The sequence below is a fragment of the Pteropus medius genome, unplaced genomic scaffold (genome assembly GCF_902729225.1).
Source record: "Pteropus medius unplaced genomic scaffold, Ma_sr-lr_union100, whole genome shotgun sequence".
Taxonomy (NCBI): domain Eukaryota; kingdom Metazoa; phylum Chordata; class Mammalia; order Chiroptera; family Pteropodidae; genus Pteropus; species Pteropus medius.
In genome coordinates this window covers 2,415,461-2,437,901 of record NW_024353787.1, presented here as the reverse complement: position 1 = coordinate 2,437,901, position 22,441 = coordinate 2,415,461, and the positions used below count along the sequence as shown (strand labels likewise).

General features: G+C 34.9%; 1 protein-coding gene and 1 pseudogene across 1 annotated transcript in view; both read left to right on the top strand.

Annotated features, from left to right (window-relative positions):
- The window catches only part of THRAP3 (thyroid hormone receptor associated protein 3), a 63,259-nt gene that overhangs the window by 11,333 nt on the left and 29,485 nt on the right, over positions 1-22,441 (top strand). The window contains exon 2 of the mRNA XM_039850965.1: positions 13,577-13,678. The gene's annotated coding sequence lies outside the window, so the exon portion shown is untranslated. The remainder of the gene's footprint in view (positions 1-13,576; positions 13,679-22,441) is intronic.
- LOC120593323 (uncharacterized) lies at positions 4,852-4,970 on the top strand (annotated as a pseudogene).

Here is a 22,441-nt window from a genome sequence, read left to right as displayed (position 1 = left end):
AGAAACCATTGTTCAAATCTAAATTTTAAGACTTGCATCAATCATAAAGCATTGTGTGTTTAAAACTGAGCTTTTTGTATAGTAACTTGAATAATCTAGTTTTCTGTTGAAAATATTTTAAAACTTTTTATTAACTACATTTCTTGTTTCAAGTTTAATTTTTCAAGCATGTAGTGTATTTTTTTTCTCTCTGAGTAATTGGCACCTGAATTGGACCTCATGGAGTTAGACAAGATTCTGGGGATTTATCTCTGCTTTCCATTGTACAGGTATTTTTGTTATCAGCTTAGTTTTTTGAAGGTGATTCTGGAAACGGAAATGTCTTTAAGGATATGATTTATTGTTTGGTGATTATGTAAGAATTTTGCTGGGGGAAAAAGTCTTTATGAAATATAAAACCTTGATTTACTACTGAAACAATTTGGAAAAATAAAATTTTCATTGTTGAGTCTATCCATTGTTATCCCCTCCCTTCCAACTTACTTTAATTTTTCAAATTGCTATTTTAAAATACAGTATATTATGTATTTTATGTATGTTCATTAATTCATTTGTTATGACAAATTTATAAGATTAGTGTACTTTTTAGAGATGAGGAAACTTAGATTATACACCGTGCTCAAGCCTGCAGAGAAGTGGAGTCAGGATATATACACTAATCCAGGTCTGTCATGTGTTTTGCAAGGCTCTCGTTCTTAACCACTCTGCCTGTATTCAACATATACCTTCATATGCTTATCCTTCACTGTGGAATGATTTCTTTGATTTAACTTTAAAAGTATTGCTTTATGAGTCCTGTTTCAATCTTTAGAACTTTTTTTGCAAAAGTGTAAATGTGTGTGGCCAAGAAGCTTGTGAGGTACATGGGAATGCTTGTATTTTTTTTTTGTCTGTCATAGGACATTTTATTAATCTTTTTTTCTCTAGAGAAGGGATTGAGAAAGGAAGTCCAAAGGTAGCACAACCACAGTGTTCAGCATTGTGTAAATATTTTCATGTTTCTAAAAAAAGTATGTAATATGAAGACGTGCAAAAAAATACAGAGAGGTCTCTCTCACATTTTCTTTAAGACTCTACTCTGTCTCTCACTGTCCTCGTCTCTGAGTTCCTCTTATGCTCTGCCTCTGAAAGGAGACCACACTCTGTGGAGTGTTATCCATTTTCTAGTAAACTTTCCTTTTGATTCTAAAAAAAAAAGTGCAAAGAATAATACAGTTAGTGCCCATGTATTTAAGAGATAAATTTAATAAGTTTAAGAGATAAGGCTCTACCATCATAGTTAAATTTAGGATTATCGTCCCCCCTTTGCTCCTTAACCACTCTTCTGATTTTGCTGCGTTTGTGGGATTCATTCATGGTATCTTGTTCTTCATTTTTACTATTGTATAGTATTCGTTGAATGTGCTACTTTCTACTCATTTTCCTAGTCGTACTCAGAGTGCTGCTAAGAATATTCTTATATATTTTCTACCAACTTGGGAGAGTTTCTCATGAGTTTATATCTAAAAGTGGAATTGCTGGGTTATAGGATGTGTGCATCTTTGACTTCATTAGACGTCACATTATTCACCAGAGGGATTATGTTAATTTACACTCAGTATAAGCATTTCTGTTGCTACACATCTTAACGACACTTGACAGTATCAGACTTAAAAAATTTTGCTATTATGCGTATGTAATATTTCATTGTAGTTTTAAATTGTATTTCTGTGATTGCTAGTGAAGAGGAACATCCTTATGTATAGCTATATAGGTAGCCCCGTTTTTGAATTACCTGTTATCCCTTTACCCCACTTTATTTTTAGCATTTATCATTATTTGAAATACAGTGTATAGTTGTTTGTATGCCTTACCCCTTCATGAGGTCAGAGATTTTATTTTGTCAGTGTTTTATCTCTAGTGCCTAGGACAGTGCCTAGGTGTTCAGTAAATATTTATTTAGTAAATTAATCTTTTACCTAAATCGAACTTTTTGCCTTTTTATTTTTTTTAGTTGACCTCACAGATTGCAAAGACCTTGTCCGCTTACAATCCCTTATTCATTCATTCATTCATTCATTTTATGCCTACAGCACCTGGTCTTCCTAGGTTGTCTCCAGGTGCTAACCAGGCACGACCTTGCATAGCTTCCGAGATAAGACGAGATTGGGCTTGTTCAGGGTGGTGTGGCCGTAGACTGATTTTTTTGCCTTTTAATTGATTTGTAGAAGTTCTCTATATAGTCTAGAGTCTGAATTTTAACCTTTTGGGTATATGTATTGCAAATATTTTCCTAGTAGGTGGGTTCATTTTGATTTTCCAACGCATACAGATATTTGTCAAGCTTTACTTTTATGATTTATACTTGTAATATCTTATTTGAAATTCTCTATCCTGAATTCATCCATATATTCTCCTGTATCTTCTAAAAGTTTTAAAGCTTTATACATTTAATATTTATTTATTTGCTTTTGGTTTTTTAGTCCACTTTGAGTTTATTTTTGTCTGAGATGTGAGATATAGGGGTTCTAGTTTTACTTTCTTCATATGATTGGTTTTAGTATTCATTAATATTCTGACTCTCAAGTCCTGACTTGTTTTGGGGCTTTATATTGTGGCCTTTCTACATTTATACCTTCGTATAGTGGCTTTTACACCTTTTTGCTAGGCTTAAGTCTCTGAACTTTAATGCATGAGAAATTGGAAAAATAGTAATCTAAAACCAAATTTACTGGAAATAGAAAGCAGGATTGCTAAATAGGAGAATGAGTCAAACAGCTGAATTAGATCTTTTAGAAGGAAAGCTCCATTTACAAGGGTTACTTTGACACATGACAGTTCTCTCAGTAAATAGGATTTGTGGTTAAACAAGTTTTTAGAGCAGTCCATTTTCCTGGTTAAACTTATGAATATGCGGTTGATTCTGGGGAGCTGTGACAGTGCTTATAAATGCTCTGGAAATAAGCATTTTGTGAGGAACCCTCTGCCTAGGAGTGGCTAGGTGGCTTTGGGATTTGATATTTGGTAGGAAAAGGAGGTTTCCCTAATGGTGTTTGTAAATTGCTGTTGGGTGAACATCAGTTGCAAATTAATTTTATAGAATTAGCAGAACCAGAAAATACAGGCATTTTAGGTAGATTTCCAAAACTGCTAAGATTATTTGTAATAGTAAGTTTGGTTGAAAATAAGTTTAATTTTAAGGTAGTACTCTGAGAGGTAGTTTTGACCTTTGTGTCAAATTTAGTAGCTACTTTCGATTTGTAATTTGAAAAGAAAGAAAAAATTTTCAAAGGCGCATGTAATACTTTCATGGATTCTCCAGCATGATATCATATATGTGACAGATTATTTTGGCATCAGATTTGGTCTCTTTCCTGTTGCTCATTTACAGATGAAAGCAAATGTGACTCTAGAAGTTGGTTATCTTGGTCTGATGACTTGGGTTAAGTGGGTTGTTAATTAGATTACTACTATTTAGTTTTTAGTTTTTTTTTTTTTTAAGTAAAACTAAGCAGTTGTGGAAGATAGACTCTGAATGTACCATCAGCTCTAAAATTGTTTTTCGTTGGCTGAAATTTACTTTCAAATAGGCCTTTAGTGAATTTGATTAATTCTTATTTAGTGTATTCCCTGTAGCTTCCAATAGAGTACATTTTAGCCAAATGAGATTATTTAGGAATGTTTCTAAGACTTATTTCATAAGGCACATAAATTTTTTTTTCTCTTTTGAGTAATTGGGAAGAAAAAGTGAAAAATCAGAGTCGACTGAGTGAAGTTTGTGGCTCAAAGTTCTTTAACAGGCAAAAGGTGATATGGTGATGTAAAAGAACTGGCACACCGACAGTCAAAGGCCTTTAGGCTCTAGTTTTAGCTTGTCTTCTTGGACCAATCTCTTCCTTTTTCTGGGCTGTTTCCCTTTTGTAAAACTAGGGTTGTACTAGATATGACCTCTAGGAGTGCTTTCAATTTTTAATGTTCTGCGATTCTAATTCTAGTCATATTTGTACAAAACTATGCTCTTCTTCTGGTTCAGTGTTTTTGCATGTAGATTGGATTGGATCGGATCATGGTCTCTTAATCTCAGACTCTCCAGAATTGTTTTCATTCTCGATGTGGCCTCTTCTGTGTGTCCTCAGTTGTAGGACTTCTGTTTACCTAGATTTCAGGTGATTCTGGATGATGGCTATTCTGCAGTTTAGTTGTAATTTTGATGTGATTGTGAGAGGAGGTGAGCACAGCATTTACCTACCTATTCCACTGTCTTGACCCTCTCCATATTTTAATTAAAGCCTTAAGGCTGTATACTATTAATAGTCTGATGATAAACTTTCTCTTTATTCTAGCATTCCAAGTCACAAGTTTTTTTTTTTTTTTTACAAATAACTATTTCAGTGAGATTTAGAAATAGAATCATAAGGATTATAAGTGCAGTCTGGAAGTTGCATTAACTTTAACCAGGTTCTCAGCAGAATAATGATAGTACTGAGATAACCTCCTCTGTTGCATATAAGCACTTGGAAGGGTACAGATTTTGTGATTCATCTTTGTGCTTTCTGGAGTGCCCAGTGAAGGAAGTGAACAGTTAATTATTACTGTTATTTGAGTGTTTGCTGTATTACTGGAAACCGTACTATAATTTAGATGTTTTTCTCATTTAATCATTACAACAGCTTATAAGGTAGTGTTACTTGTACTTCATAGATCAGGAAACTGAAGCTTAAAAGAGTCAGAATCAGTTTTTATGTGACTCCAGAGCCTGTAATCTTTCTTGCCTCAACATGCTGCCTAACAAAGACATTATTCATAGGGTGCACTTAATGAATGTTAATTTAATGGAATATTTGTAAAATGTTTTTAAAAATTTTATGTGCAGTCTATGGCCATGTCCCCCTGAACAAGCCTGATCCCGTCTGATCTCAGAGGCTAAGCAGGGTCGGGGCTGGTTAGTACTTGGATGGGAGACCACCTAGGAAGACCAGGTGCGGTAGGCGTAAAAAAAAATTTATGTACGTTGGTTTGGATCTTTATGTTGGTATTTTTAGAAGAGAGGACTAACCAGCCCTGATAAGTCAAATAGAATATTTTTTTAATAGGACATCTTCAAAGCGAGGCAACACCTGGTTGGTGATTGTGTTCCAAAATGAAACGTTAAACCAGGGAAGGGACCTGGAATTTGAAATAGGGGATAAGGAGGGCAGAAATTAGGAAGGAGACCATTTTTCATTATATACTTTTCTACAATTTGAAATTTTTACTGCGCATGTATTACTAAAAAGACATTAGGTAAAAAGAATTAAACATTTTTGTTTGCTCAAGCAAATAAAACACTTTATGTTAATATCTCAAGTTCCACAATTCTGTACATTTTTTTCTTTTTAAAAATTTTGTACATGTGCGACAACATAGATGAACCTGGACATTATGCTGGGTGATATAAGCTAGACATTAAAGGACAAATGTTGTATGATTTCACTTATATGAGGTACCTAGAGCAGTCACATTCATAGAGACAAAGTAAAATGGTGGTTGTGGGGAGGTTATTGTTTAATTTGTACCAAGTTTCAGTTTGGGAATATGAAAAAGTTCTGGAGATGGATGGTGGTGATGGTTACATAACAGTGTGAATGTACTTAATGTACTGAACTGCATTAAAACACTTAAAAATGGTTGAAATGGTGAATTTTGTGTTATGTATATTTTACTATTGTAAAAAGAAAAAGTCGTATAGCTAATATTCATTTGTTATTCAAAGAACATGTAACTAGACACTGGGGATGCAAAAAGGAATTTGATCTGGTACCTGCTTGATATCAAGGAGCCATTAGTCTAGTAACATGGCACTAGTACTATTCAAGGAAATAGAGGGTTAATTGTAGGAAAATGGTGGTAATTTGTAAAGTTTTGTAATGTGATGAAAAGATGATAAATTCTGGGAAAATAGCTGTTACAGTTTCAGATAAGACAGTCTTATCTGGTGGTCATTGGGTCCAAGGACTCCGATGAGATGTTATTTTGCTACCTGGACACCTCTGCATAGTGTGAGAGCATGATTTTAAAAACCATTGGTGTAAGTAGGAATTGTGAGGTGCACAGATGGCATGTTGATCCCTGTCTGTCGTAAACTGAGAACCTGAGACAGAATAATGGTGTCATTCAGAGCGGACTCCTTCAGCCTGGAGTCAAGTATAGGCTTGGGTTTGTTGTCAGAATGTACTGCTTCTTTAAGAGGGTTTGAAAATATAATAAGTGTGTTATATTCTTAGTCTGCTGTAAAGCCAAATTCTGAATTCTCAAGAGAAAGAAGGTAATTGTTTAATGACCATGTGGCTACCCATACTAGCTGGTTGAAGTCTTTTTGTCTTTTAACTGTCATTTTGACATTGGCCTGATTAATAATCAGATAATAGTGTACGGCCATGCCACTCTGAATGTGCCAGATCTCGTCTTCTCTCGGAAGCTAAGCAGAGTCAGGCCTGGTTAGTAGTACTTGGATGGGAGACCACCTAGGAATACCAAGTGCTGTAGGCATTAAAAAAAAATCTAATAATATTTATTAAGTACTTTGTGCAAAGCACTGTTGCAAGATTACTTTATTACACAGATATTACTTTATTCATTTGTCATAACAGCCCTATGTAGTAGGAAACAGTTTTTACAGATGAAACAAAGAGATTTAATTCAGTACTTTATCACAGGTTTCACAACTACTAGTAGGTGGAGCTGGGGATCAAACCTAGGCAGTCTGGCTTCTGAGCATACACTCATTTATTGAGCCGGTGCATTGGAAATTGCTTTGGGATGATTGATTATACTAATTTTATTTGCCTTACTGTATCTTCCTGAGCATAAGTATTGAAAGATGATAGTTTCTGCCATTTGAAACTCTTATAGTTTTGATAAGTACTTTTTTAAGGGTTTATCCTTGTTTGGCCATTTGCACTTTGGTAGGCAAATGATGTAGAACCTGAGTTGGCAAACTTTTTCTGTGATGGTCCAGATAATACTTTAGGCTTTGGGACCAAGAGACAAAATTGAAGATATCATGTAGATACTTAAGTACAAAAGGAAACTTTTTTTATTGGCAGAATTCAAAATATAGTAATTGAATACAATTTTTGTAATACAGTTCTGTTAGAATGGAATTCTTTTGGGGGATATCATTTTACTTGGGTTCAAAGTTAGCTTCACCTATCAAAATTGATGACAAATATTCATCTGTGAATGTTGAAAATTAGTGGCATTTTACATATGTTGTCTTTGAAAATGTCTTTTCACACAGAAGTACAGCCAAATACTAATATTAATCCATGAGCATGTGACTTTTTTTTGAGCATTTGATTTTAATTGGGCATATTCATCACGAGGAAGACATTTATAGAATCCTGTTAGATTCTTGATATTTGCTTTTTAGCATGCCATTACACTGTAGAATAGTCAGTTCCAATTGAAGATTAGACGGAAGCTCCTCAGTTACATATGGAGATTTTCTTTGCATTTGCATTGAGGTTGGAAGTACACTGGAACTGTAGTTGGAGCTAAGAAAATATGTCTGTTTCAAATTTGTGTTGGAATGGAGATCTCATTGGCTGTCTTAACATTTGACAGCATAGGAGTGAATGAAGTAACTTGACATTACTTGTGATTCACACAGTGTTGTTTAAATTAATTTTCTGCAGTATCTATTTCCCAAAGAAGTGGTACTTTGCCTTGTGATTTTCTACTGAATTCATTAAGAAACTTCATCGGATCTGTAGCAAAAGCTAATTTCCAGAGCCATTCGGTATTCAGTGATAATGTTTAAGGGTTTTTCTTCTTGTTCAGAAAAATTTCAGATTCAGTCCTGAGCTTAAAAAAAAATTGCCATTAAAATTTTACCACTGCTAAGCCATCAAACTACTGTTTGGTAGGGCAGGTCAGGATTAACTTTCTATTTTTGACAAACATTCACAGAACTGATGATGGTTAAGTCTACAAAAGTGAATTGAGAGTGAATGAAGGTTGTTCTTGATACTGGCTTAAATTTTTAAAACAAATTTTTTGAAGCGTACCTGCTGGTGAAAATAATAGAATAACCAAATGCTTTAAATATTTTACACTGTCACAAGCTTTTTAAAGTTGATTCAACTGAGCCCTTTCTTCATCATTTGTGACATGTTATCAGATTCAAGTTCAGGTTTTGTGGAAGTAGTGTTCTTTTAAAGCCTCATCTGTAGTTGTTCCACACAGACTATTCACGGAGGCTAACTCTTGAGTCACTCCAGACTCAGTATTGACTTCTCCGGTATTGACTTCTCCAATATACTCCAGTATAATACTGAGCAGTATCAGTATTATCTGTCAAATCATCAAGAGCCAAGGAACACCACTCAAAATCATTTGCCTTTTTTCTTTTTAAACAAATGCTTTATTTTTGAACAGTTTCAGATTTACAGGAAATCAGAAAATAGTAATATATACTACATGTGCATTTCCCCTGTTAACATCTTACATTAGTATGGTACATTGGTCACAGCTAATGAACCGATATTGATATTAACTAAAATCCATATGTACTTTATTCAGATTTCTTTAGTTTTAATCTAATGTCCTTTTTTTGTTCCAGGATTTCATTTAGGATATACATTTAGTTGTCTCTCTAGGCTCCTCTTGGCTGTGACAGTTTCTCAGACTTTTCTTATTTTTGGTGATAATGACAGTTGAATTTGTCCGATATTTTTCTCATGATTAGACCGGTGTTAACAGGTTTTGGGGAGAAAGACCACGGAGGTAAGGTGCCATTTTCCTCATATGATATCAAGGAATACATGCTATCATCGTGACTCGTTGTTGACATTAACCTTGGTCATCTGGCAGAGTTTCTCCAATGCAGGTTACCCTCTCCTGTTCCCTCCATAGTGTACTCTTTGGAAAGAAATTACTTGGAGAGGAGAGTTATGTTCTACCTCCTTGGGTAGAAATTACTTGGAGAGCAGAGTTGTGTTCTCCTCCTATATACGTGAATTATTTGGAATTCTGTGTGGGAGCTTGGTCCCTTCACCCATTTATTTGTTCAGCATTTCTATTAATATGGACTCATGGATATTTTATACTTGGTTACACTCTGATGCTACTTTATTTTGTTCATTTTTTCCAATTTTGAATATTGGGAGTGCTTTCAGTTAGATGGGAGTGTCTTTTTGACATAGCCCCTTCATTGTGGCTTTTTTTTTTTTTTTTTAAAGCACTTCCTTTCTGGCCCTACAAGATACTCCAGCTTCATCCTATGTATTCCTTGCCTCAGCCTTAGACTCGGCCATTTCTCCAAGGAGCCCTCGTTTTTTTTTAATTGGAGAATGGTATTAGAAATCAAGATCTGCCCATTGCTTCTAGGTCTTCTCAGCTGACAGCAAGGAAATATATACGTGTATACTAACACAAATAGTCCATGTACTTATAGGAGATATATATATATATTTATATATATATATGAAATGTGTGTACCAACACATTCTATATACATATAGAAATATCTGAATATTTCTGATATTTCTGTATGTGTCCCATTTGTATCTATATTAAGATGAGTTCATACTAGTATCTCCAGCTCTAATCTAGTACCATGTTAATCACTCTAACCTTTTCCTCTTTCTTGTCTATAACCTCCCACTCCTAACCGTGAGAAATTAGGCTGTCACCATCTGCTATCGATATATTTGATAATTCCAGTATACACGTACAGTGATTTCAGAATTGTTAACCTAGACTCCCATGGGGGAACAGTTTTCACAGCTAGACTACAGTATTTCTGTGCAGTTCTTTTTGCTTTTATTCTTCCCTATTTCACTCATTCCCACAGTTATTAGGTCAGCACCTTTCCACTCTACTCGCCTTATTTTTTATGACTACTGATGTTATTCCCATTGTTCTTAACTCTTCAAGCCAAAAGGCTGATTGTCTTAAGCAAGTTCATTTTCTCTGGACACATTTTTTTGGGCTGCTGCAGTTAAGCATGATTTAATTGGCTCACTATAAATGCAGTAATTTAATAATAGTATAGTAACATAGTAGTATCAGTTTTCCTTGTTATGCTAACAAATGAACCATTCATTGGTTGTAGCCTCATTTTTATTTTTTCTTTTTGTAAAGATTTTATGTTGTAATAGGATATTGTTTTAAATTTTTTAATTTTTCCACTAGTTGGTTTTCTGTAGGTTGGGAATATTGTGATGAGAGCTTAGTTTGGTAATGTTGATATAAGTTATATTCTTGGCACAGCTATGGTGTCATTTCATAATAAACAGTGCTTTGGCATCTAATTCAATAATGAAATATTCCACACTGTACCCTAAATGGGTAACATTGAAAGTTTTGACATAATGGATATGTACTAGTAATTTAAGAATAATAATAAAATGTGATAAGATGGAATGCATGGTACTTGAAATGCTGTTGAGTTATAACTGCATCACTGCATTTTGTAGCAGTGCTAAGGGGTGAGACCACTGCCTGCAGCCTCTATTCCAACTACTCAGCTTTGCTGTTGTAATATGAAAGCAGCTATCTGTAAAAGAATGAACATGGTGGTGTTCCAATAAAATTAATCATGGATGTTGAAATTGGAATTTATAATAGAATTTTCACACATCATGAAATACTCTTGAACTTTTTTCAACCATTTAAAAATGTAGAACACATTGTTAGCTCATGGGTGCTATAAAAACAGGTTGGGTTAGATTTGGCCTGTGTGCCATCATTTGCTGACCCCCTCAGTGTAGAATGCTTTTTATACAAGACCCATTGTGAAGTATCTTTCTCTCCAAAGCCATTCATAGTAATTTCAGCAGTCTTAGATTCAGTCTTGATTCTGGCTGATGAATCAAGCAGACAAGGCATAGTTCTCTAAAAAGATTTATTTGCTCAGCTGTCACAGTCTTTCAGTTTCTAATATATTTTTTTCAATGAGGAGTGGCTAAGATTAAATTTTGTTATTTATGGGAAACTCGAGTTAACTTGAGGAGAAGACATCATCCTCTTGTTCGCTTTTATTTATTGGTATCATGCTTGGGAAGCTGGAACACGTTCGTTCGTAAGTATCGTATAAGCATGTTGTGCCTGGTGGTTTAAAGAATGGTCTTTGACCTCACTTCATAGGAGCAGGCAAGATCATCCTTGTGTTTCCTTGTGTTCTTTATCTCAGTAAAAAAATTACCAGGGCGCCCAAGGTGAGATAAAATAATTTCAGTCTTCTTTAACCATAGGACATATAAATGCTTTGGTCCTACAATATTAGTGGTCACCCATTGTTTGTATTTAGGAACTATGCTATGTGAGGCCTAGTAACTTATGAAATGTAGGACTATTCTAAGCTACACTCTGGCATAAGCAAGTCACTGCTGTCCTTTACCTGGATTATTGTAGGCAATATCTACCATTTTCTTTTGCTTTTCCCTGTTAAAGTCTATTTTTCACTCAGCAGCCAAGATTATCCTTTTGAAACATAATTCTGGTCTTATCACTTCTCTGCTCAAAACACTCAGTGGCTGCACATATTACCCAGAGAAAAACCAAAGTCCTTACGATGGCTTGCAGGGCCCTGTCCATTCACTCCTGTCTCTGACCTGATCTTCTAAGTGTTCCCTGGCAACTTTTTGCATCGACACCACTCTGTTTTTCTCTGTCCCTCGGATATGCCAAGCATGTCCCTTCCCCAAAGTCTTTGTACTTGCTCTTCTATCTGGTTCCGTCTGTCTTCAGATAAGGCACAGCATACTCTTTCAAGTCTCTATTCAGCTGCCTCATGAGAGGTCTTCCTTGACCACTTTATATAAAATTATAATACTTATTCCTGTCTGCCCCCATCTACCCCCTAGAATGTAGGCTGCAGGAATGAAGAGATTTAATTGTTGAATCTCCATTGTCTAGAATAGAGCCTAGCATGTTGTAGGTACATAAGTGGACAAATAGAAGGAGAAAAAAATATATGGTCAGCAGTTCTGGGATGTCCTTGCTAATATATACCGATATCTGACTAAGGGTGGTTCAAGAGATAGGGATCAAAAAGTATGCCTGTGACTGTCTAGGTGACACAGGCAGGACAAGTTGTGTGTGTGGGAGGGTATGTGTGCATAAAAACTGGTGGAGGGATGACTCGGCTTTAGATACGTCCTTACTATCAAAGAATAACTAAGGGCCAGAGCCTCAGATTTGCTTCTCTGCTGATTGTGACAATGGAAAATTGAAGACTTGCTGAGATGATAAAATTCTTTCCAACATCCAAGAAGAGATTGGTTAATAGGAAAGAAACATGACAGGTAGTAAAATAGAGATTTTTAGGTATTTGCTGTCTTGTTAGTATTTTAAAGATGGATGTATTGGAATAGTTCCTTTTTTAGGTAAATATAGGTCAACGTTATTATTAATTTGGTCAAGGGACTGAATACTAATTTCATCTGGATAAAACACTCTTATCCCACAGCTTTAAGAGTAGATTTTTGTTTCCTGTTTGTAATGTTAATTACTCAATTACCTTTGATATAGATCAAGAGTTTATTGCTTGAGTAATCAGTTTACTCAGCAGACAGGTATCACTGTTAGGGAAATTGACATATTACAGATTGAATGAGATGAGTGTAAGGAGATATGTATTTAGGGTAACAGAGAAGCAGTACCTGACCCTGCCTGGGTGAGCCAGAGATCCTTAGAGGAATGAGTAGGAGTTTGGTGAGGGGAGGAGGCATTCTAGGCTGAGGATTCCACATGTATCAAGAGACCATAGTTTAAAGAAATACATTCCTTTCTTTCCTGGCTAAATAGGCAAAGGTTCGGTTATGTGCAAGCCATATGTTTCAGAAAAAGCAGAAGTGGATATCCATGACTGAGTGAATGCTGAGTAAGTGAAAAAAAGAAAAGATTACTGTCAAGCCTGCATCTCAGATTATTTGATTATTTGAATGGTGAATTCCTTCCTACTCTATAGTAGTGTAAATGAACCATAAAGCTTTAATAAGCTGGGAATGATTATATTAACTATGTACATGAGCTTGTCCATCTTGGACTTCATTTCTTGTTTGTTTTGGTAACCACTCTACCTAGCTTTGATGTATGGCCATGTTAGTAATGTTTAGATCTGGGAATGTTTAAACAACTGGATCAGAAGGGCGGTCATTCATTCATTCATTCATTCATTCATTGGTACTTTGAGGGATGAGGATGGGGAGTTATTTTTAACTTGAAATGTATTTGTTAAATTTAGTTCAGCATGCTTTAGTTAATTTTTTGTTTGTTTGTTTCAAGTATCTAATTCTTCTGAAATAATTCTCCAGGTAGAATTATGGAGTTTGCAAATTAGTTTTGCGTAACACAAACAGTAGAAGCTGAAATGTTACCAGTAAAAGGAAGATTTTAATTTTCCATGCTGCAGCCTTACACAGGAAGTTGGATAGATGAAACCATGTGTCAGACTGAGTGAGACTCTCAGGCTTGTATACTTTGAGGGAGAAGCTGATGTCCACTTGGAGTGAAGTTGAGGGCTAGAGGAGAGTTTTTGTTTACCGATTTCAAGCGTTTGTATTTTAAGATGCAACCTGCAGTTTTATCACTTTATTTCCTCTCATTCCAGAATTGTATCCTGACCGTAAATTGGAGAAGCCAGCAGCACTGCCAGTGTTCCTTTGAGGTAGTGTCTGGGATCCGGTGCAAGTTGAATCATTGTTCAAATAAGGTAAATGTGTGGTGATAGAAGGAACTAATAATTAAAAAAAAAAACAAAAACAAAAACCTAATAACTTTACTGACTTATAAAACCAGTCTTACATTGATTATTTATTGATTCCTTAATGGAAGTTCTGGGTTCTTATTAAGCAGTTTTTTCAGTTTGACAAACTGAAATAAGTTGATAAGTAGCATTGCTCTCTTCAATTCCTTTATCTGATTCTTTTCTAAGTTGTAGAATTAGAGTTTCTTTTTATTTTAACTAACTTTTGGGTTCTTCATTAACACATGTTTATTCATTTGGAAATACTGAAAAAAGTCATCTGTAAACTTGACCTATTTATAGTTATTGTTAATATTTTGGTGAATAGTCTCTTCATGCATAAGTTACTTGGATATATGTATTTAATCAAAATTGAGGTATTTTGTCACCTGGTTCTTGTTAACAAGAACAGATTTTTCTCTGCTTGCTTATTTATTTATGTATGTAGGTATTTATTTATTTGTGATGTCATTGGTTAACGAAATCTGGTAAGTTTCCGCTGTACATTTTAACAGTAAGGCATATCTATCTGCATTTTTAAATGACTCATGGCATTTGATCGTGAATATGCCATATAATTTAATTAGTTCTTTTTGTAGATGTTTAAGTTTTTCTCTCATTTTTCCCTGTCTTAGATAACTATGTAATGGACACTGATAAATTCCTGTATACATTTGACCCTTTCCCATACCTTTTAACTTAAAAAGCATATTTTATATATAGTTGTACTTTTTTGTTTTACTTTTTATTAATACAAAACCCCTATGCATAGATATGTCAGACCATCAGCTCCACAGGATTTTTTATGAAAAACAGCAGTTTCCTCTCACCCCCAAAAAAGAAAAAAACAAAACAAAAAAACAAAAACAGCAGTCTCTCCCTGCCCCCTTCCGAGTCCTTAGAAGCAGTCAACTCTTTACTGTTTCTTTTGGTATTAGTGCTAAATAATCTTATTTTACTATTTATTGATTTTCTAGTTTTGGTATTATCTGTTAACTTGTCACCTCGAATAGTAGGGGTTTTCTGGAAGAATTCCCTGACCACTTCACACATCCACATGTATTGTCACTCTGGTCATAATGTAATTTTGGTTAGAGCAGTATTCACTGTTGATAGTATTATGGTTATGTATAGCTTATTCATAGCCAAATCATCTTACATCCTGTGGGTTTCTTTTTTTGCACAACTTTTTTTGTTTTCTCTATTATCTTTGTTTTTGGTCTCTTTTGCTTAGTTTCTATGTTTTTTATCAGTAATTCCTCTCTAAACTCTACCCAGAAATGTAAATCTTCCTTAGTACTTTAAGCATTTTAGTTATATTATAAGTTTTATCTTTGAGATACCTTCTGATCTGTTCTAGGTAACTGCCTACCTGTCATACTTGCCATCCCAGCATCTGATGATATTGTGATGGTTTTTCCTCTCTTGTACTAGATCCCATTATCTTTTCCTATATCCTTGTTTTACTCTCTTTTGGAAGAGCACTTTTCTCCATTAGCTTCCTGAGTAAAGAGTACACAAGAGGTAAATTTTTTAGACATGCATATCTAAAAATGCCTTTATTCTCTCTTTGTGTTGATCATTAGCTTGGCTGGATATAGAATTCTAGTTTAGAAATAATTTAGCTTCATAATTTTAAAGATACTGCTCTATTGCTTTTTGGCTTTCAGTGTTGGTGTGATGTGAGTTATATACCTTTGCATATAACCTGTATGTAACTCCATGAAACTTAAAAGCTTCTTTTTCCCAGTGTTCTGAAATTTCATAATTATGTTCTTGGTGTAGCTGTTTTCATCCAATGTGCTGGTCACTCAATAGACTCAAACTTATTTCCCTCGTTCTGGGAAATTTTCTAGAATTATGTCATTGATTTTTCCCTCTTTTATTTTCTTTATTCTTTTTCTAGAATTATTTGGATCTTAGATCTTTTGGACTGATCATCCAAATTTATCTTTTTTGTTTTTGCTATTCTTTTTCTCTGTTTTTGTTCTACTTTCTAAGAGATTTCCTTGTCTATATTTTCTAACTTGTATTTTTTCACTTGTGTTTGGGTATATAGATATATATATATATACTTTTTAATATTCAAGAATTTTAATTAGTCCTGCTTCATATAACTCTAAACAACTTCAGTTCCTATAAGATATTATTATGCCTTTTTTATCCATTTGCAGGAACTTGTATCTCCAGCAGCTGTCAGGACAAACTGGTAGTTAGTTCTTTACATTTTCCCATGTGAGTTGGGGATTCCAATTGCAATAAATTACCACTTCTTCCCCACGTCTCATAAAGGCTTTTCAATTTGCTAACATCATGGATGATAGGAGTTATGATATTGTGATAAAAACACTTAAGATGAGATTGACCTCTTAACAGATGTTTAATTGTATAATTGGTGACTGTAGGTACAGTGTTGCACGACAGAATGCTTATTCACCTTACTTAACTGAAACTTGGTGCACATTGATTAGTAACTGCCCAGTTCTCTTTCCCCTAGCTCCACGACAACCACCATTCTACTCTTTGAATCTGCGAGTTTGTCTAGTATTATAGACACCTCATATAAGTGGAATCATGCTCTATTTGTCTTTGTAACTGAACCTTTGTAAGGTTTATTTCACTTAGTGTAATGTCCTCAAGGTTCATCCATATTGTCACATAGTGCAGAATTATTTTTTAAGACTGAATAGTATTCCATTGCATGTATATACAACATTCTCTTTATCCATTCATCTGTCAATTGTTTCATCTGACCTTTAGGTTTTCCCCCATCTTGACTATTGTGAATAGTGCTACAGTGAACATGGAAGTGCTGATATCTCCTCAAGATCCTGATTTCAGTTATTTTGGATTAAATACCTGGAAGTGGAATTGCTGTATTAATGTTCTTATATCTTTAATTTTCAAGAGGTCCCTTGTGTTCTCTGAATGAAGCAGAGTAGTGCAATAGCATAATATTTAGGATTGTAGATAGTTTCTGCATATGTAAAATGGTGTTGTAAATAAATAGTATCTACCTCATAGCAGTGTTATAAGTTAAGTGAATTAATATATGTAAAGCACCCAGAGCGGTGCCTGGATATTGTTATTTATTAGTTATTATTATTATTATTATTATTGCATTCCTGTTCTGTGGTGAATACAATATCTTTTATCTGAGAAAATTAATGATAATTTTTAAAATAGGTTTAGATAGGCCTAACAAGTAGACACTCATATTTCCTTTTTTAATGACTTGCTTTTTTACATTTCTTTAATATAACTGGAATTTTTTCTGTTTATGGTAAGAAGATGGAATCTAATTTTTTGTGCCATGCTGTTAATCAGTCATCCCAACTGTTGATTTATCCATTTTCCTAGGGCTCTGAAAGCCACTTTTGTAAGGGTGTATTATTGGGTATATTTCTAAACTTCGTATTTCGTTCCATTTATCTGTCCTAATTGTGTTATTACTCGATGGTTTTATTATTTTAGCCTTATTCATCTTTAAATACTTAGTGATGCAAGCCTTTCCTCTCCATCCTCAGCAAAGTATCATTATTTCCATACTTATTTTTATCCACACAGAAATATGGCAGGTCTTTAAGAGACATGTATTGGAAATTAAAAAATAAAGATTAGAAGGTTATGTACATAGGAAGCCAGTTGGCATAATTTTTAAAATAAGCGTATTAGATTTTAACCCCTAAGAGTCTTATCTTTGTCTTCTAAGGCCGCTTTTGATTTTTTTGATTCAGTCTGTAGGCACTCGAGTGCTTGTTACAGTGTCTGTTCTCTGCTAGGGAAACAAGCAGGGAACAAGATAAATACCACCCCTGTTCTTGAGAGCTTGCTTTCTAGTTTGAGGATGCAAATAAGATAATTTCAGATTTGCCTAAGTGCTGGGAAAGAAATAGGTCCACAAGATAACTTGGGGTTGGGAGATCAGTGAGGTTTCACTAAATAATATACTAAAGGAAGAAGACCTTTTCAGGTAGGTGATGAGCTGAGAGCTGAAGGATGAGAAGGAAGCCAGTCATGTTTGAGACCATAGATGAACGTTTATGTGGAGACAATGAATGACACGTGTAAAAGTGCTGAGACTGTAAATGCCTGGCTTGTTCAGGGAACAGAAAGAAGGCCATTGTGGCTCGGGAGAGTGATTGCAAGGGGTGACAATGGTTTGAGATGATGTTGGAGAAGTATTCAGGGGTCAGACTTTTTGAGGATTTTGAAACTATGGCAAGCCAGAGCATTCATCCTCCACCACCCCCCCCTTTTTTTTTTAAAACAAATACACCAGATGTCCTAGGGAATAATTGACCTATTTTATTTCTATATGTAGATTATATGTTGTTCCTGGAGGAAATCCCAGAGGGGAGCTGCACTGGTCATAGATATCTGAACTAAGTTCTGGTTGAGTTGGGATCTGCATTGGTTTGGGGTGGTTGAATTGTCTCAAAATTTAGATAGCTTTGAATAATACCTTAATTCATTTTAAATGGAAGCAACAGGTTGACTTCTTCTTGATTTCCTTTGTAGACTCAAGTGATGGGTAAGATCCAAAATGATAGAATCTTGAAATCATTTTTTAGTTTCTTATGTAGAGTTGCATGTATATTTAAGACATCTCTCTTTTTCCCCCTCAACTTATCTGGCGAAGTAAAGATGTAAATGGAAAGACATCAGGTGGTTATCTCAACAGGGTTTTCTTAGTGGATAGAGACTAGAAACTGCAAAAATAAATGACGAATTCAAAAGTGACTAAATAATTTGGGATTAGGTTCAGACTGGAGCATTTGAAAAGACACAATCTTTGTTCCCATTTATGACAGCACTGTCCAAGAGAAGTTTAGTGTGAGCCACATGTAATTAATTTTCTAGCAGCCACATTCAAAAGTAAAAAGAAACAGAAGAAATTAACTTATTTTATTTTTATGTAATTTAATATATCCAACACATTCTCCTTTCAACATGTAATTAATATAAAAATAGTTAATACAATATTTTACTTTCTGATTTTTGTACTAAGTCTTCGCGATTCTGTGGTATTTATCACTTCAGACCAGCCACATTTCAAATGTTCAGTAGCCACATGTGTATTGGACTGTGTAGCTCTAAGAGCTCAAACTTCTGAAGGAACAGATAAATTAATATGATTTAGTTACTGAATGATACCCTCCCATAACAATTTAAAGCAGTGATGGATTAACATACAACTAAATAAATTAAAACACAAATTTTTTTCCCCTCTAAACCTCTTTGCGATAGACTTGTTTGAGGAAGATGATTTGATTCTATAAAAGGCCAATGTCTGTAGAGGATGTCAAACAACTTATTTCCCCTAATAGAATTGTAAACAAGCTTTGCATAGAACTCCATGTAAACAGTAGATATCTGTGTATCACTGCTGTGGTGATTACTTGGAATCTGCAAAGAATGGCCATCAACCACTGGTTTTGACATTTTTTCCCAGGTTTCCTAAATAAGAATCTTGGTATGTCGACCTTTTTTTTTTTTAAGCTCTGTAAGGTGACTGCTATATGTACCATTGGGTCAGCCCAAGGTATTAGTAATAATAATCTCATTTAAAAAAATAGTTAAATGTCATATTGGCTGTTTCATTTAGTTTTTAAAAAGGTTTGCCGTAATAAGAACATAGGCTAGATTGTGTTTATTAAGTTAGAAGAGCTGAGAATTCCTTTTCAAAAAAGTGAGAAGAAAATATTCCCCAGTGGTAACACACACCCATTTTTAACACAGGAACTAAAATTACTTGTTACCATCCTCTAGAGAGAAAGGAGAGGAGCCTCTGGGGTGAGTTGAGATTATTTAAGTTGCCAATTATGCTATGCTGTTCATTCTATTTCTCTAACGATGAAAGTTTAATTGCATAGATCTTGAGCTTAATAGACATCCATTGAACAAATTCTCACAAGATACAAGTTGCTTACACTGGGGATATTGTGATGAACAAGTTCCAAATGAATGCCCCCTCAAGCTTGCTGTTGATTTTCCCTGCTAACATAGAGCAGCAAGGGAATATGTTTTCCAAAGGTCATAACCTTAAAATATGACCCGCTCTTGCTTCTATACACCTCTTCAGTGCAGCACATGCTAATTTAGCCATTAAAGGTATAAAACACTTTATTGTTCTATGTAAGAAGATCTAATTACTTACTACTGATAGCAAGAAAATGGAATTGGTAGTGAAATCTGTTTGCTTAGAGAAGTTCTATCCCTGATATGGGATTATAGCTAAACATAGCTTATGGTGTGAACTCACCTCCTGCATGCCAGGCAGTTAACCTACACTTATTAATTTAATTCCCATGGCAGTCACTTATGGAAGATTAAGAGTATCTTATCCAGCTAAGCAATGGAGGAGCTAAGATTTGAACCCAGTTCTTTTTTGGTGTCAAAGCCACTGCTTGTTGCAGAACTTGGTCCACTGTTATAAAGTGACTCTCAACAAGGGTTCTGTACATTTGAGTATTTTAGATTGAGTATTTGCATCATCATATTCCCTCATTTGCACCCACCTTTATGCCCATCTTGAAGTAACATTTTATTATGGAAAACACTGAGTGAAACTTGGATTCTAGTCCTTATTTGATTGCTTGCTGTGTGTTGGGATTATGGATTTCCTTTCCATCAAGCAGGGATTTCCCAGTTGTTTGTCTCCTTGGTCTTTATAACCTTGAAATACGGACACTCCTCCCCCCCCCACCCCCGATTCTTTTGCGATATATGGAAAATTGCAAGGATAGTACGGAATTCCTGTATTAGTTTGCTAGGGCTGTTGTAACAAAGTACCACAAAACAAGTGGCTTACAGAACAGCAATTTATTGTCTCACAAATCTAGAGGCTAGAAATTAACAAATCAAAGTGTTGTCAAGGCTTAGTTCCTTCTGAGTGAGACCTGTGAGTTAACAGGCCTCTTTCCTTGGCTTATAGATGGTCATCTCCTCCCTATGTCTCTTTGTATCATCTTCCCTCTGCATATCTCTATGTCCACATTTCTCCTTTTAATAAGGGTACCAGTCCTATATCTATGTAAAGATCTTATCTCCAAGCGACATCACACTCTGAGGTACTTGGGGTTAGGATTTACACAAATTTTGGGAGCGGGGGTGGATAGAGTATATTCCCTATACCCAGTTTCTCCTATTGTTAACATCCTACATTAGTATGATGGTACATTTGTCACAATTAACCAATATTAATACATTATTATTAACTAAAGTGTTATCCCTATTTTTAATGCATAAGAAAACTTCAGTTCAAAGACAGGATGTGACTTGAAAAACCCTACTACTTACTAGTGACCTCTTTTCTGACTTTACTCCAGTGCAAGCAAAAGAAAACTTCCAAAGTCACATTATAAGCCTGAAGAGATAATAAAAGATAATTTTCTACCTATAATTACAACAGGACAGAGAGTTTGTCTTTCTTGTTTGCTGTGTGTAGCGTAATGGATGGCACAAGCAAGTGTGAGTAAATTCTAATAGAATGAACAGAAGAATGCTCTTGGTACTTGTTGGATTGTGGTATTTTTGGAGAATATACTCACACCAGTTTACCAAAGTAACTATGAAGTAGAAATCATGAAACTTGTTTTAGTGAGAAAGCAAAAACTATCTTAAAAATTGTGAAAGGATTGTGTATTTACCTTCCCAGTAAGCACCTCTTAGTGGAATGTCCCATTTGTGTTAGTAAAGCTCAACCTACTACTTATCCTGAAATCTTTGAAGTTATATGGCCAGTATTATCCACATTTCACAAAAGAATAAACATCTGCAGAGATCATTATTTTCTTAAAGTACTTCAGAATTCCTCTCATTCTCAGTCGCTTCCTTTTGCTGTGACATTATTAGATAAACCACGTACTTATAACACAGGGTGCTGGAAATGAAGTTAAATTTACCACCTACATGCTTGTTAGTATTTCAGAGTACTTCTAGGAGTCATAATAAAAGAAATCGGTGTGTAAAATTTTTCGCATGACTGAAGACCTAAGTTCATTATTCGTGTATATTTTTCAGATTTTTTTGAGCATTGATTATGTTGCTTTCTTTGAATATTGTATAATAAACATCTCAGCTATTTTAAGACTTTCATATGTTTTGATTTTGGGGGATAAACAGCAGTTTCATTGAAAGAATGAATAAAAGTATTTCCCAGCAAAGGTTTGTCATGATCTTAAATTATATTTTCTCTGGTGTTATAAAAAATAAAAAAAAACCTTTTATTTATTTATTCCACACTGAATCCTGTGTGGAATCAAGGCTTGAAATAATTAGTGCCCCTCTGTATGCCATATTCTGTGCCAAGTGGAAAATATATATCTTACTGAATTTTTCCTACCTTTACAAGTTATTGAGAAGTAATACGGTCCTGTTTCTTTAAAAAATGAAGCATGGAAGGAGTGGAGATTGCCATGTCAATGGGACAAGAAACTAATTCTCTTACTGAAGAGCAAAGGAAATGTGACCTCTTGCTGTCTTTGTGATGGAAAGAAGCTAGCAGCAGTGTCCTTACCCTAATATAGGATTCTGTAGCAGAGCCCTGGCTCATTCTGGGAACTTACCTTTCTCAAGTGAGGTTATTGCTGCCTGAATTAGGTGTAGGTGGATTACCCCTGATGCAAGTGATTAAAATTTAAGTGTAGTCAGAAGATAAGTGGCCAAGTCTGTGGTGAGCTATTTTCTACTTTGAGGCAGATTGGCTAGTTTTTATGAAGGAGTAGA